General features: G+C 34.0%; 1 pseudogene; it reads left to right on the forward strand.

Moving 5' to 3' along the window:
- The first annotated feature begins 709 nt into the window (after positions 1-709).
- LOC132169522 (disease resistance protein RPP13-like) lies at positions 710-11,280 on the forward strand (annotated as a pseudogene).
- Positions 11,281-13,745: the final 2,465 nt, after the last annotated feature.

Consider the following 13,745-nt stretch of genomic DNA (forward strand, 5'->3'; position numbering starts at 1 on the left):
GAAGAGCAGTTGCCTGGCCTGTTTTTTCAAAGAAGCCAAACAAGAAGACACTGAACAGTGTCCGGGAGCTGGAGGAAAAGAGTACAGCGCTGAAAATTTTTGGAGAAACAAATGAAGGGTAATCCTGTAATTTCACATCAGAGAAATGACTTAAACAGTGTTTAGGTTGAGCCATGCCTTTTGCCAAACACCCCCCAAGTGACCCGCGATTGTCACTTTTTTTTTTTAATTATTTTTAATTTTTAATATATAATATTAATATGACCCATGTCACAAGGTCGGTAGGTTAGATTCATCGGTGAACTTCACGGATCAAGAGTTTTTTTTTTTTTTTTTTTTTTTAATTTTTTTTTTAAGAATTTCATATTCCTCCGTTAAGATTTAATAAAAAATCTTAATGGAGTGGGATATTTGGAAGAAAATGAAAGTTTAATACACCAAGTGAAAAGTTTAAACATTAAAAGAGTGTTTACAAAAAGCGCGTCACGGAAGTTACCCCCTTTAATTAATATTTTAGCATAAACATTCTTTATCTTATTAAGGCTTGGGAGCAGCTTTTCACATTCTCCTTCTCAATAACAGCTCTCCACGTTCGAAATGTGAAGTAGTGTTGTTCATTTTGAACGTGTGGGTATCTTCTCCAATATTTCCAAAATTGAAAGGCGAACAACCGTGTGTTCTGAAAGGATTTGAGGGAAGATAAGTAACAATGGCCGACAGTGTTGTTAATGTTCTCCTACAGCAACTACCCCAACTCATTGAAGGAGCAAGTTTCCCTTCTGGAGTGCAAGATGAAGTCAAGTCATTTCAATGGGAGCTCGAAAGGATAAATATCTTTCTAGAGAACTCCGATGGGAAACAGAACGAGCATGAAAATGTGAAGGCGTTAGTCAGGCAAATCACTGAAGCTGCTTATGAAGCCGAGGATGTTATTGACACATTCATCATCAAAGTCGCAGAACAGAGGAAGAGGAATGCTGCGGGAAAGATAATATATGGCATTGGGCATGCAACAATGCTCCACATTGTTGCAAAAAAGGTAGAAGGCCTCAACAAAGAGATCAACAAAATCTACGACAATATAGAAAAGTACGGCATTGAAAGAGCTGAAACAAGTGTAGATGCAACAACAAAGAAGGCATTGGACAGACGTAGGAGGCATGTCGAGGAAGATGACATGGTGGGCTTCCTTCACGACTCTGATACATTGGTGAAACAGCTTACTCATAGAACAGAGAATTCAAAAGTTGATGTCATTTCAATCATCGGCATGGGTGGGCTGGGAAAGACCACTCTTGCTAGAAAAGTTTACAATAATGATCACATCAAGAGTCACTTTTATTGCCGCACATGGGTGTATGCATCTCAAGATTTCAAAATCAGAGAGTTATTGCTTGAAATTTTAATGTCTTATATGTCAATATCAGATGAGTTGACAAGGAAACTTGAAGGGATGAGTGAGGATCAAGCAAAAGAGTATCTAGTAGAGAAGTTGCTCACATACTTGCAAGGGAAGAGGTACCTAATAGTCATCGACGACATTTGGGAAATCAAAGTCTGGAATGAGGTAAAAGATGCTTTTCCTGATAACTTCAATGGAAGTAGAATATTAATCACCAGTCGCATAAATGAAGTGGCCTTACATGCAAGCCTTGCTCCTCCATACTTTCTCCAATTTCTTAACAAAGATGAAAGTTGGGAACTCTTTCATTAAAAGGTATTCCGAGGAGGAGAATGTCCTCTTGAGTTAAATACTTTAATTTGGGGAGAAAAATAGCAGAAGGTTGTCGCGGCTTGCCACTTTCAATTGTGGTATTAGGAGGCCTTTTGGCAAACAAAGAGAAGACACATCAGACATGGTCAAAGGTGATTGCCGATGTAAATTGGTACCTTACTGAATGCAAAGAGATTCTGGCCTTAAGCTATACACATTTGCCACGGCGCTTAAAACCATGCTTTTTGTATTTTGGTACATATCCAGAAGACTTTGAAATCCCTGTAAAGCAACTGATCCAATTATGGATAGCTGAGGGATTCATACAGCACATTGGTAGAAGAAACATTGAGGATGTTGCTGAGGACTACCTGGAAGAGCTCATTGATCTGAACTTGATCCAAGTGGCTACCAAGAGTTTATATGGAGGGGCAAAGAAATGTCGTATTCATGATCTTCTACGAGACCTATGCATAACCAAGAGCACGGAAGAGAAGTTTCTTTATGTACCTAGAAATGACAACCGTTCATCCTGGAATACCTTTCGTAGACTCTCCATCCAAGGTAACATTGTTCATCAATTCATTTCTTCAAACACCTTTGGCGCTTCGTATGCTCGTTCTTTTTTGTCATTTGGGATTGGGCCCATGTTTAACGAAATTCCCTGGAAGTGGGTCCACAGAAATTTGAAAATGCTTCGGGTGCTTCATTTTGAACTATATTTCAAGGCCATTCCTAAAGAGATAGGAACATTGATTCATTTAAGGTACTTGAAGATAAAATATGGGTATATAGAGGTAGATATTCCAGCTTCCATTAGCACCCTTACCAATCTAGAAACACTTCACGTATATAGTCCAAATTCAGTACTTTTGCCAATCTCGGTAATGAAGTTGCCGCGTTTAAGGAATTTGTGTGGGACAATGTGTTTTTCTAACCACTTGGACACAGCTATGTGGAAACTCCAAGTCCTTTCAATGCCACAGCACTCACAAATTGTGCGTCTCATTGTTGAGGGCATGATTCCTAATATAAGGACATTAAGGCTAAATACTAATTGCTTGAGGAATGAGGTTTGGGATGCAATAGGTTTTTCTGCATGCCTCCACCGTTTAAGTCATCTCCAAACTTTGAAACTTAGTTGTATTAATTCTGAAGACATTATTATTTTTCCTATTTCATTTCCAGAGACAATCACTAAGATAAGCTTAACTAGAGTTATGTTAGATGAAGGTGGCATGCAAGTGCTAGGAAATCTTCCCAACCTTGGGATACTGAAACTAGAAAATTGCCTTTCTTTTAGTGGCCTCCACATCCCTTCACGTTCGTTTCCCGAACTCCAATTCCTAAAATTGCATGAATATGAAATTAAAGAATGGAAACAGGATGAAGCTGCAATGCCAAGCCTAAGACATTTGGTTATGACTAATTGCTATGAGTTGACCATGCTCCCTTCGGAACTATGGAGTTTGACTGCCTTGCAAGAGGTGGAGGTGTTAAAGAGCAACATAAAAGTGGCAAACATGTTTCAAGAATTGCAGAAGGAGGTTGGGTTTAAGCTACACATCTATCCTCCTCTAGATGATTACTTTTATCTAAACCGTGAAGGTGTTATGGGTGTAAGTGGTAGCTGCTTCGCCTTTATCGAAAAAGAATTACAAGTATGTATACTTCCTCTATCTTTTCTTTCTATTCTATCCGAATATGTCACATTAAATGGAAAACTATTTATAGTTGCAGTGCCTCATTATAAAGTCTTTCTTTCAGAAAAATATTTATAGTCGAAATTCTCATGATAAATTTTCCTATTGATTGCTCTTGATTAATCTTCTAAACAATTGTCAATTATGTACTGACACAGAATTTTGATGAAAATGCAAATTGTGTTAATCCATGAGGTTCCTGCATGGAGTAGCTGCACATAGTTTCGCGGATCATGGATTAAATGATTTGAATTGATTTAACTAGTATTCATTGAAAACAGATTGATTTAGCTTTTAGATTGCTATTTTGTGGTAATTTGTACATGTAATTCCACATTTACACTCTGGAGAAGACATTTTGGATTGAAGTTAGCTTCTCTTATATATAGATGTAAGCATTTCATTTTTATTTGGAATATGAGGATTTCAAAACAAGTGATATATAAATTGCAGTGCGTTATTAGAATATTTTGATTTGATAATCAATGTTAGGATTTTTTTAATTAATGGAAGCTCTTAAAATAAAGAAGAATTAATGCAATCTTTAGGAGTCTTATTCAATAATTTGCCTTAAGTTTATCTCCTTCCACATAATGATTGTGTAAGCAAAATCATTATTCATCCTCTCTCTCTCTCACTCTGTCATAGAGCTCTCATGAACACTGTTCACTTCATCCCTTGCTCCTCCTTCCTTTGACCTCCTTGGCGTTCTTCGGCTTTTGATGCCTTCTCGGCGTTCTTCGGTTGCACATGGCATTTCAGCTTCGGCTTAGCTCTTAACTGAGTCTTAGGTTCTTTCTCATAGTAGTTCGCACCAACTCAGTACTACCCGAGTTAGTATCACTTCCCAAGACCTTCAGCCCCACCAAACCCCTAGCTTTGAGCCTTGGTCTTGGCTCGGCGGCACCACCTAAAACTGTTTTCTCGCGTGCATTAATGGGAAAGTCCCCTCTTACTTTCAGCCGAAACAGATCTTCTCCATTTGCAGTTAGTTATAAAAGGAGGAGCAAAAATCTCATTCTATTTTATTTTTAACAATTTTGCCCATCCTTATAATTAACTAACATTTTTATTTAAAATGAAGAGGACCAGACTCCACTTTGAGCCACCTCTTCTCACAAAGCAATGTTATAAGTATTTATAGAGTTTTCTTAAAGTCCTCTAAAATGTAATGTGACTTTTAAAATTACTATTGAATTTAAGATGATCATTATTAAATAATTTAAATTTTAATTTATTGGTGATTTTAAGAGCCACATCACATTTGAAAGGATTACTCATTCTCACATCCCCGTTAGTGCTTACCGAAGTGGCAAATTTTCAAATCCTGTTTGGCAAACCTTTGGCTTTTTTACTGCAATAGAAATTGATTGATGTGAAAAAAATAAGAATGTTTAGTATTGAAAAGTTTTAAAAAAAAAAAAAATTGTAGTGATTTTTTTATTTGAATAATAATAAAAAGTGATTAATGTAATATATAAAAAATAAAAATATTAAGAAGTTCAAAAAGCTAGAATAATAGTATCAGGCCATTTTTGGCTTTTGCCGAACAGAGCCTTCAGCTCAACCTCTCAATTAAAACGTGGCTTTTCTCTCTAAAGTCCTCTACTTCTCTTTTGACATGGTTAGCATTTGCTGTGATCTTGATGGCACACTGCACTCTAGGTGTTGCTATAGATGGGACAGGTAGAAATAGCAACCCCAAGTTAAACGTGAAATCTCTCAGTTAGCAGTCTTGTAAGAAATAAGGCCCAACATTCTCTTCAGAATTTTAAGAACACAGAGAAAAGCCAGTTACATAATCTGGAAGAACTGCTTGCAAGTGGAAGATGGATTATGGATAGTCAGAGTTCAATATTGCTAGAAACAGTTTAATTGGATTGATATACTTGCGCTGTTATATTTGCCAATGGTATACCATACGTTACAGGATTATCTGCACTGAGAAGAACTACCACTAGCGATGCTTTGAGAATCAGTATGCAGGCATTAGGATACTCCAGAATACAACTTCAGTTTTTCTTTTTAATGGCGAGGAACCCCTACAACTTCAAATTTTGCATGCATAAAATGCTTTTATTTTGTTGCTATATAAATTTTGTATGAAATTCTAAAATAATATTTTTATCTTCAAATACTTGACATTATAAAACATCTCCCATTAGATCATGGTTTTTCTTTATTGTTGTCTGTTTAGACACATTTCGGAGGTTGTTTTAAATGGTCGGAAGTGGATGAATCTGATCGTTGTTGTCTTGGGTACAGGCAATCTCACTTGCAGCTCAAACTAAACAAGACGACGAGGAGAAAGCAAAGGGAGTCAATCTGATCACTGACTGATGCCACCAGCAAAATGAGTGACTTTTACTAACCAGAGAGGCCATCACGCTTACCTGCTTTCTTGGAAACATGATCGAATTCAAATTCTTCGCGTGCTCTTTTGTTGTAATTTGAGAAATTTGGGGTGGTGAATTTTTGTCCTTTATAAATTTGTTCAAAATGTTTGAATTTATTGCTAGGATGTGTTATATTAATGTAGAATGTAGCAAATGATGGGAAGGATAATGAACAGATAAGGAGACTTAGTATTGATCTATACTAACCTACATGTAAATAAATTTGTAGAAAACATTATTGTATCAGTAGGCTACAAAGTTGATTTACAAATTCTCCATTTACTAATAATGGTAGAAATATATAAATGCCTCAAGTGTATTTTGTAGATTACTATTTTGCGAGCCAAAAGTTTTTAGGAGGGTGTGAAAAACAAGACTCTTGAGATCGCATAGGGGGATGTCATCTGGATAATTACCAGCAAAGGGGATTAGGCCCCCCTTTCAATTCTCCAGAATTGTAAGGGACTGCAATTCCTTCGATCCAGACCGTTTGATGTAACAAACGGTTTGGAATGTGCGATGTAAGTTGGATTGGGTGAAAGTTGAAAATCTAGGATATTATAGGGGTTTGTAATTCTTAAAATCCAAATTGCTGATTTGAAAGGGATTGGTAATTCTTAAAATTCGAATTGCTCGTAAATAGCCGATCCATACATTGTCCTTGAGTACTAGCCATTAGGGATTCAAGAAGGATTGGTTTACAAGGAAGTACTTGTCATGATCATGAATAGCAAGGAGCAAGAATTGCGCACTAAGAACTAAGAAGATTCTACTGGTGAAGGTCTTATGTCGCAACCATGGAGTCGAAGAAGCTCGTGAGAATTGAATCAAGATGTGTGCAAAGTACCCTAATCTGTTTGAAGATGAGGAGGATGTGGCACACCATACAATGGATTCCCATCATGGATAAACGAAGCTAGAGGCAAAAGTAGACGATGCCTGATTGAGGTAAATTTGTTAGACCTCTTATTATTTTTAGGAATCAAATTTTGAGGATAAAATTTTTATATGAATGGAGGTATGTAATACCTCGCACTAAATTAGAATTAAGGATGCCCTAATTAATGCTTAAATGTTTATAGTAGAGTTGGATTAGTAACAAATCATGTAGGGGGGAGATGAGAGAATTTTAAACACCTAGAAGAAACTTTATAGGAAGACTATTCAAACGGTCTGTAAACCGTCCTAATGATGCCACAAAGAAGGTAATAGAACTTTAATGATCCAGTCTGCATTCTAATTAGAAGAAGCTAAGTATATATAGGACAAATGAGGAATATTTTAAAGCCCCATTATGAGCTTTAGGACACCATTTGGCGCGTGCCCTAGCCTCCAAAAATTGAGAGCGAGAGAGGAAGGGGAAGGCGGAGAAAGGAGAAAAGGAAAATGTTTTTTGGAAGTTTTGGGCTTACGATCTTCAAGAGAGGTAACTTCTCTAAGAAAGACAACAAGACTTAAAAACAACTGTCTAATTTAGACCCCAAAAGCAACAAAACAAAACAAACACAACAGTTAAAGAAATAATAAACTAAAATATTGTAGCGAATAATATCAAAGCCATCACAACTATAAACACCAACACATCAAGACACAATGAAAAGGAAAAGCTTGCACAAAGAAAAAACCTCTATGAGATAGCTTGATAATAGCTTAAAAGTTCCTATTTTTTTATATTAAAATTAGCATTATCATGCTTTGTTTTATTCTAATTCTTGTATTTTATATTGGATTGTGAAATATTAATTAATAAGTAAATTAAAATTTAAATAAAATATTAATGCAATAAATTATCTTTAGTAGGAATCGTCAAAATTGTTGCAAATGGAATAAGAAAGCAAAGCAAAGAAAACACAAAATAAGGAAAGCTCTTGTTTTCTAAAGCTACTGATTGCTTTGCATGTGGGTGGATGTTGGTCTCTATTGGCGGTGGACTTCTAAAAAGCACGAAGACTTGGGTGGTGTTTGGTAAATGCGTTGGTCTAGACACTGTAGTTGATGTGAAAAAAAAATAAAAATGTTTAGTATAAAAAAAAAATAAATGAAAAAGTGGTATGAAAAAGTGAAAAAAATTTGTTTTGTAGTGATTTTTTAATTTAAATAATAATAAAAAATGAATAATTTGATATAAAAAATTAAAAAGTTAGAATATTTTGATGTTAATTTTTTAGAAAATTGTGATAAATAGTATCTAGGCTAACTTCAACCCTCTTACCAAACAAAGCCCCCTGGAGAGAAAAGAAACGTAGCAGTATTAGGGGTGCAAAGGCGGTTACGGTTAGCGGTTAGTGGCAATAACCGCTAACCGTAACCGCCCTAGCGGTTAGTGGCCGATTAGCGGTTAGTGAAATAGATAACCGCCCGCTAACCGCTTTTTTAAAATTGGGCTTTTTGGGCTTTTTTTTACCCTCATTTTTTTTTCTTGTATTTTTAATATCTTCTTGGGCCCAATTGCTATAAATATTTGAATTGTCATTGGATCATATGATTAAGTGTTGATCTTATAAACTTACAAACAAACAAAAATACTTCAATTGTAGTTATAAGTAACACATTGTTTAATCCAATGTCAATTACTTAATTTGATATTATATGAATCACATTGTCATTATCATTGTACATGAATAATTGATTAAGTATTGGAATTGTAATTGGATCATATAGTTAAATATTTATCTTATACATTTATATTATTCAATATGCATATAATATAACTATAAGCAATTATATATATATATATATATATATATATATAAAATTCAAAATTGTTCAAAATTGTTAATTTTCTTTTTTTTGTTTCTTTCAAAAAATGGTTAAATTTCTTTTTCTAAAAAATGTTCAAAAAATACATTAATACTTCAATTGTGATTATAAGTAACACATTGTTGAATCTAATGTCAATTACTTAATTTGATATTATATAATCATATAGTCTCATTAAATTATATCATATGATTCATATGATTAATTATTTAAATTCTTATCATATTTACTTATAATCTTTTTTCTTTGAATTGAACTTAATATCTAATGGTAAATGGCAATGTTCAAACTCCTAAATCCTAAATTCCTAAAGTATCTAATAATGCTTTAATTAAATTGTAAACTTGTAGTTATAAGTAACATATTGTTTAATTCAATTGAATCAATTGTGATTATCATTGTACATGAATCATATGATTAACTTGTAGACTTATGACTTATGAGTTATGTCATATTATATATGTATTATTTATTATTATATAATCATATGATTTAATGATCAAGTCATCATGTGATATAATCATATCAATTATAGTGATAATATATAAATTACTAAAATTATAATGATAATACATTAGTACTTAAATTATGTTTATAAGTAACACATTGGTCATTGTTTAATCCAATGTCAATTACTTAATTTGATATTATACGAATCATATCATCATTGTACATTAATAATATGATTCACTTGAAGTCTTGAATAAAGTATTTGAATTGTCATTGAATCATATGATTAACTATTGATATTATACATTTATATTATTCATATACATATGTAGACTTATATAGACTTATAGGTTTATAACATACATTGGAAATAAGTCTCTAGATATTTAATTGTTGTATTAGTATGAATTAGTATACTTATGAGTTATGTCATATTATATATGTATAATTTGTTATTATATAATCAAATGATTTAATAATCAATCTCATGTGATATAATCATATAAATTATAGTGATAATATATTAATACTCAAATTGTGATTTAATTATTTTTTTAAAAAAATTGTGATTTAATGATCAAGTGATTATATGATATAATCATATAAATTATAGTGATAATATATTAATACTCAAATTGTGATTTAATTATTTTTTAAAAAAATTGTGATTTAATGATCAAGTGATTATGTTATATGTATAAATATTTTTATAATTATAATTATAAAAATATATTATATAAAAAGGCGGTTAGCGGTTAGCGGTTACGGTTAGTAGACCCAATAACAGCTAACCGCTAACCGCTAGGCGGTTATGGCGGTTAGGCGGTTAGCGGTTAATGCGGTTAGACGGTTAGGCGGTTAGGCGGTTGGCGGTTATAGCGGTTAGCAGTTAGCGGGCGGTTAAAAACCGCCCGCCTTTGCACCCCTAAGCAGTATGATGTCAAAAAAAAAGAAAAAAGAAACGTAGTAGTATGAGAAGTTTCGTGGAAACAAGAGAAAGAAAATAAAGGAACATAAGTGGGGCCCACGAATTGGTAGTAAAGTCCAACGAACAAAAAAAAAAAAAAAAAAAGTCTGTTTTTAGTAGCCGACTGGTCGAATTTGCCAATTTGGAGCCCTCTTTTTTCAACTTCTTTTTTTTAAAAAAAAAAAAAAAAAAATTATTTTATATATATTGTTATGTATTTTAGTATTATGAGTGACTAAATTTCTGGCTAGGGTTTGACATGAAGTTTATGTTAAAACTAGTTGCTCATATATTAGAACACTAGTGATTGACCAAGTAGACGACGGAAGTGGCATAGTGGTTTGAGCTGGTCGAGAGTACTAGATTACTTACCAAAGACTCTTCAATTGAGATGGGCCAAAGCCCTGCTAGCGAAGGGGTGAACCAATAGCGATGTTCACGGAGTGAGGTAGTACAAGGTATTTTGGAAATTTTTCAAATATGTCTGTACAATTAGGGTTTATAATTTTTTTATATATATGTGTGTTATGATGTAACCCTGAATCATTAATAGCAAAATACAATTTCACTCTCGATGGATGTAGGCACATTACTGAACCACGTTAAATCTGTGTCTTCACTCTCTCTTTCAATTCTATATTATTCATTATTGTTGTACACCCATCTAATATTTTTATTATGAGTTTTTGAAATTATTTTATTTTTCGTTTTTCACATATAACGAATACTAATGAATAAATAAAATAGTTAGTAGGTAATATTTCTTTCATATATTATATGAGAATGTTTTGGGTGCACCTGTTGCACAAAATGTGTTTTTTGTGCCACCAATAAGAAGGTGACACCTAAGCCAATTTTACCGGTCTTATGTTTAGAAAAAAAAAAAACCCTGCTGCACTGGATTATACCAAGTTTGAGGAAAAAAAAACTTCAAAAATTAATTAAAAAAAAAAAACAAATTAGATGTGGTGGCTGCCAGTTGGGAGCCACCACAAGTGGGCGGTGAGGGTGGCTGCCCGGGCCGGGGATGGCTTGTGCAGCCACCCCCTTGGGGTTGGAAAAACCCTAGGTTTTCCCCCTCGTCCCTCCCCGTTTTCGTCGTTCTTGGTTTCTCCAATCCCCTGTTCTTTGGTTTTTTTGGTCTTTCGTTTTTCTTGGTAGGTTGCTGCTCATCTCCGTCGCAGATCTCCGGGTTCCTCTTCATCGCTGCAGTTCAACCTCGCACCTCGCTTCCAGCCGTCCCCCCTAGCCCGTCGCCTTGCACCAGCCACAGTCGTCGCTCAGTCATAGCCCATCCGTCTGCCCAGATCCAGCCTTCGCCGTCGCCTTGGTCTACCGCCTGGGCTTTAGATCGAGATTCCTCTTATCCGCTATTTCCCCCATCGTTCCAGCGGCCAATCACGCCTCCCCGCCCTCCCCTGCGGCTGCGCAAGCCATCTCCCGCCCAGGGGGTGGCCGCGCTGCCACCCCCAGCCTAGTGGATGGCTTACGCGAACACACCTGTGCCGGGGGTGGCAGCGCGGCCACCCCTAATGGCCCAGGGGTGGCGGCCAGCCAGCCACCCCTCTCCATTGCAAAACTTTTTTTAAAATTTTTTTTAAATGATTACACCTGATATAATCAGGTGGTATGGTTTTATTTTGGTAATGTGTTCTATGAGGCGGCAGATGATGAATGGCCGGCACAAAAGAGGACTTTTGTGCACCATCAGTATATAAGTTATTCACTATATTATAATATTAACTCTAAATAAATAAATGAAGAAACAACGTCGAAATGCGAGAAAAGTGAAAAAGGTTGCACCGGAAATAACCTCTTAAATTTTGAAGTCTCTGTGGTGCGGGTATCTCTTCCAATTCCATCCTCTTTTCTTACCTGCCAGTCAACACCTCCTACTTCCCCTGTGAACGTGTTTCCGGCGAGCAACCGGTTCTTCTCAACTTAGAGGGTGAAAGACTGATGAAAGGGAGCTGAGACTGATGAATTACTTCACAAGGACCTCTCATGCATCTCAAGTCAACATCCCTTACATGAGCTTTCTTGCTTAATTTGAAAAAGGTATTCTAATTTATTTTGTTTTATTGTTTTTTTCAAATTTAATTTCCATTGCTTAACAATTAATATTATACGGATTGTTATAATTTACAATGGTCCTGATTTAATTTTAATTTTTTTTATTAGATAGAGAAAGAGGGTAATGTTAAATTTGGAACTATATGTATAATATTACAACAAAAATGTTACAAGCATAATTTAAGATGAAAATGAAATATTTCATAACCTATGAGATATATAGCAAATAAATATATATAATAAGTCATATTAAACATTCGAATTTGAATAAAACAAAAAAATTATCATTCAAAACTTTTTTTTTTTTTTTTTCTTTCTTAATGGAAAGAGAGGAAAGTATTAGTCGAGTAATGCAATTTTTTTTTTACCCATATATCATATCCATTTTACATGCGGTAACATTTTTTAAATAGTAGATATGAAAAACCACTTAAAACACGTCACATTAGTAAATATTAAAACACGCTACATCAGCAAGTGAGAAGAATAGCATTAAGGTACTTGACAAAGTATGATGGAAAGCTAGTCTTGATTGTAGATATGTTTTGTTGGAGTTTTTTATTTTTGGTTTGAAAAAATGTTATAAAGCATAAAACTAATTTTGTGTTTCAAGGAATGATTGTGTGTTTTAAAGAATGCTTTATGTTTTGAATTGTTTATTATTCTTTTTGTTTTGAGAGCAGAAAATAACACAAAATAAAGGTTGTTTGGCCACCAACGGATCTAGCAGCCACCAAGTAGTCATATTTGGCGGCCGTGCAGTGGCTTCCAAACAAATTTGGCAGGCAAATCACCACCACAGTGGTTGCCGCCATGGAATAAATTTTAATATTTTTAATATTTCTTTTATTTTGAAAAAATATTTGTTAATTTTTAAAAACACTTCTCAACATTTTATCAGACTAATTTTTAATTATAGACTCTACATAGAAAGCTTTTTTCAAATATGGCCTACACCAAATCAATTCTCAAACTTTTTTATTTTATTTAAAAAAAAAAAAAAAAAATCTCTTTTCAAAATTCAAAACCCAAATTACTTCTCCAAACTTTACGAAAGGGCAAGCATTTAACAACGAACCTATATGTTGCGGGAGTTAAGAAAAAGACATCTTTTGACTTTTATTTTTGAGTGAATTTTTTTTTTTTGTCAAAATTTGGAGGCAAAAATCCTATTTTTTAGTTAAAAAAGAAAACAAAGGTGGTATGGTGGAAAATTTTATTTTTTAGACACAAAAAAAGTAGGAAAAGTTCATGTACCACTTTAAATTAAAATACAATTGACATGGTTCAAACTTAGGACTTCTTACTCTAATATCCTATCTCAAAAGCTTAAGCGGATGAAAAGAGATAAATTCAATCATTTAATTAATGCTTTAACACTCATTTTCACATGTAGGCTCAAACTTCATTTTAACAGGTGACCTCACAGTTAGACTATTAGAAAAAGTCCACATACTTCCCTCAAACTATTACTCAATTGACAATGTCCCCTCTAAACTTTCAATTGTGACAATGTCCTCCCCCAAACTATCAAAAATTGTCAATGTTCCCTTCAATGACGAAACTATCCTTAGTAAAATAAAAACAAAAAAAATACTAAAACTTCTAGAAAAAACCTAAAACTGAAAAAATAAATAAATAAAAAAAATCCAAAGGGTGGCAAATTTAAAATAAATAAAAAA

Source organism: Corylus avellana, chromosome 1 (assembly GCF_965113065.1).
Source record: "Corylus avellana chromosome 1, dhCorAvel1.hap1.2, whole genome shotgun sequence".
NCBI classification, from domain to species: domain Eukaryota; kingdom Viridiplantae; phylum Streptophyta; class Magnoliopsida; order Fagales; family Betulaceae; genus Corylus; species Corylus avellana.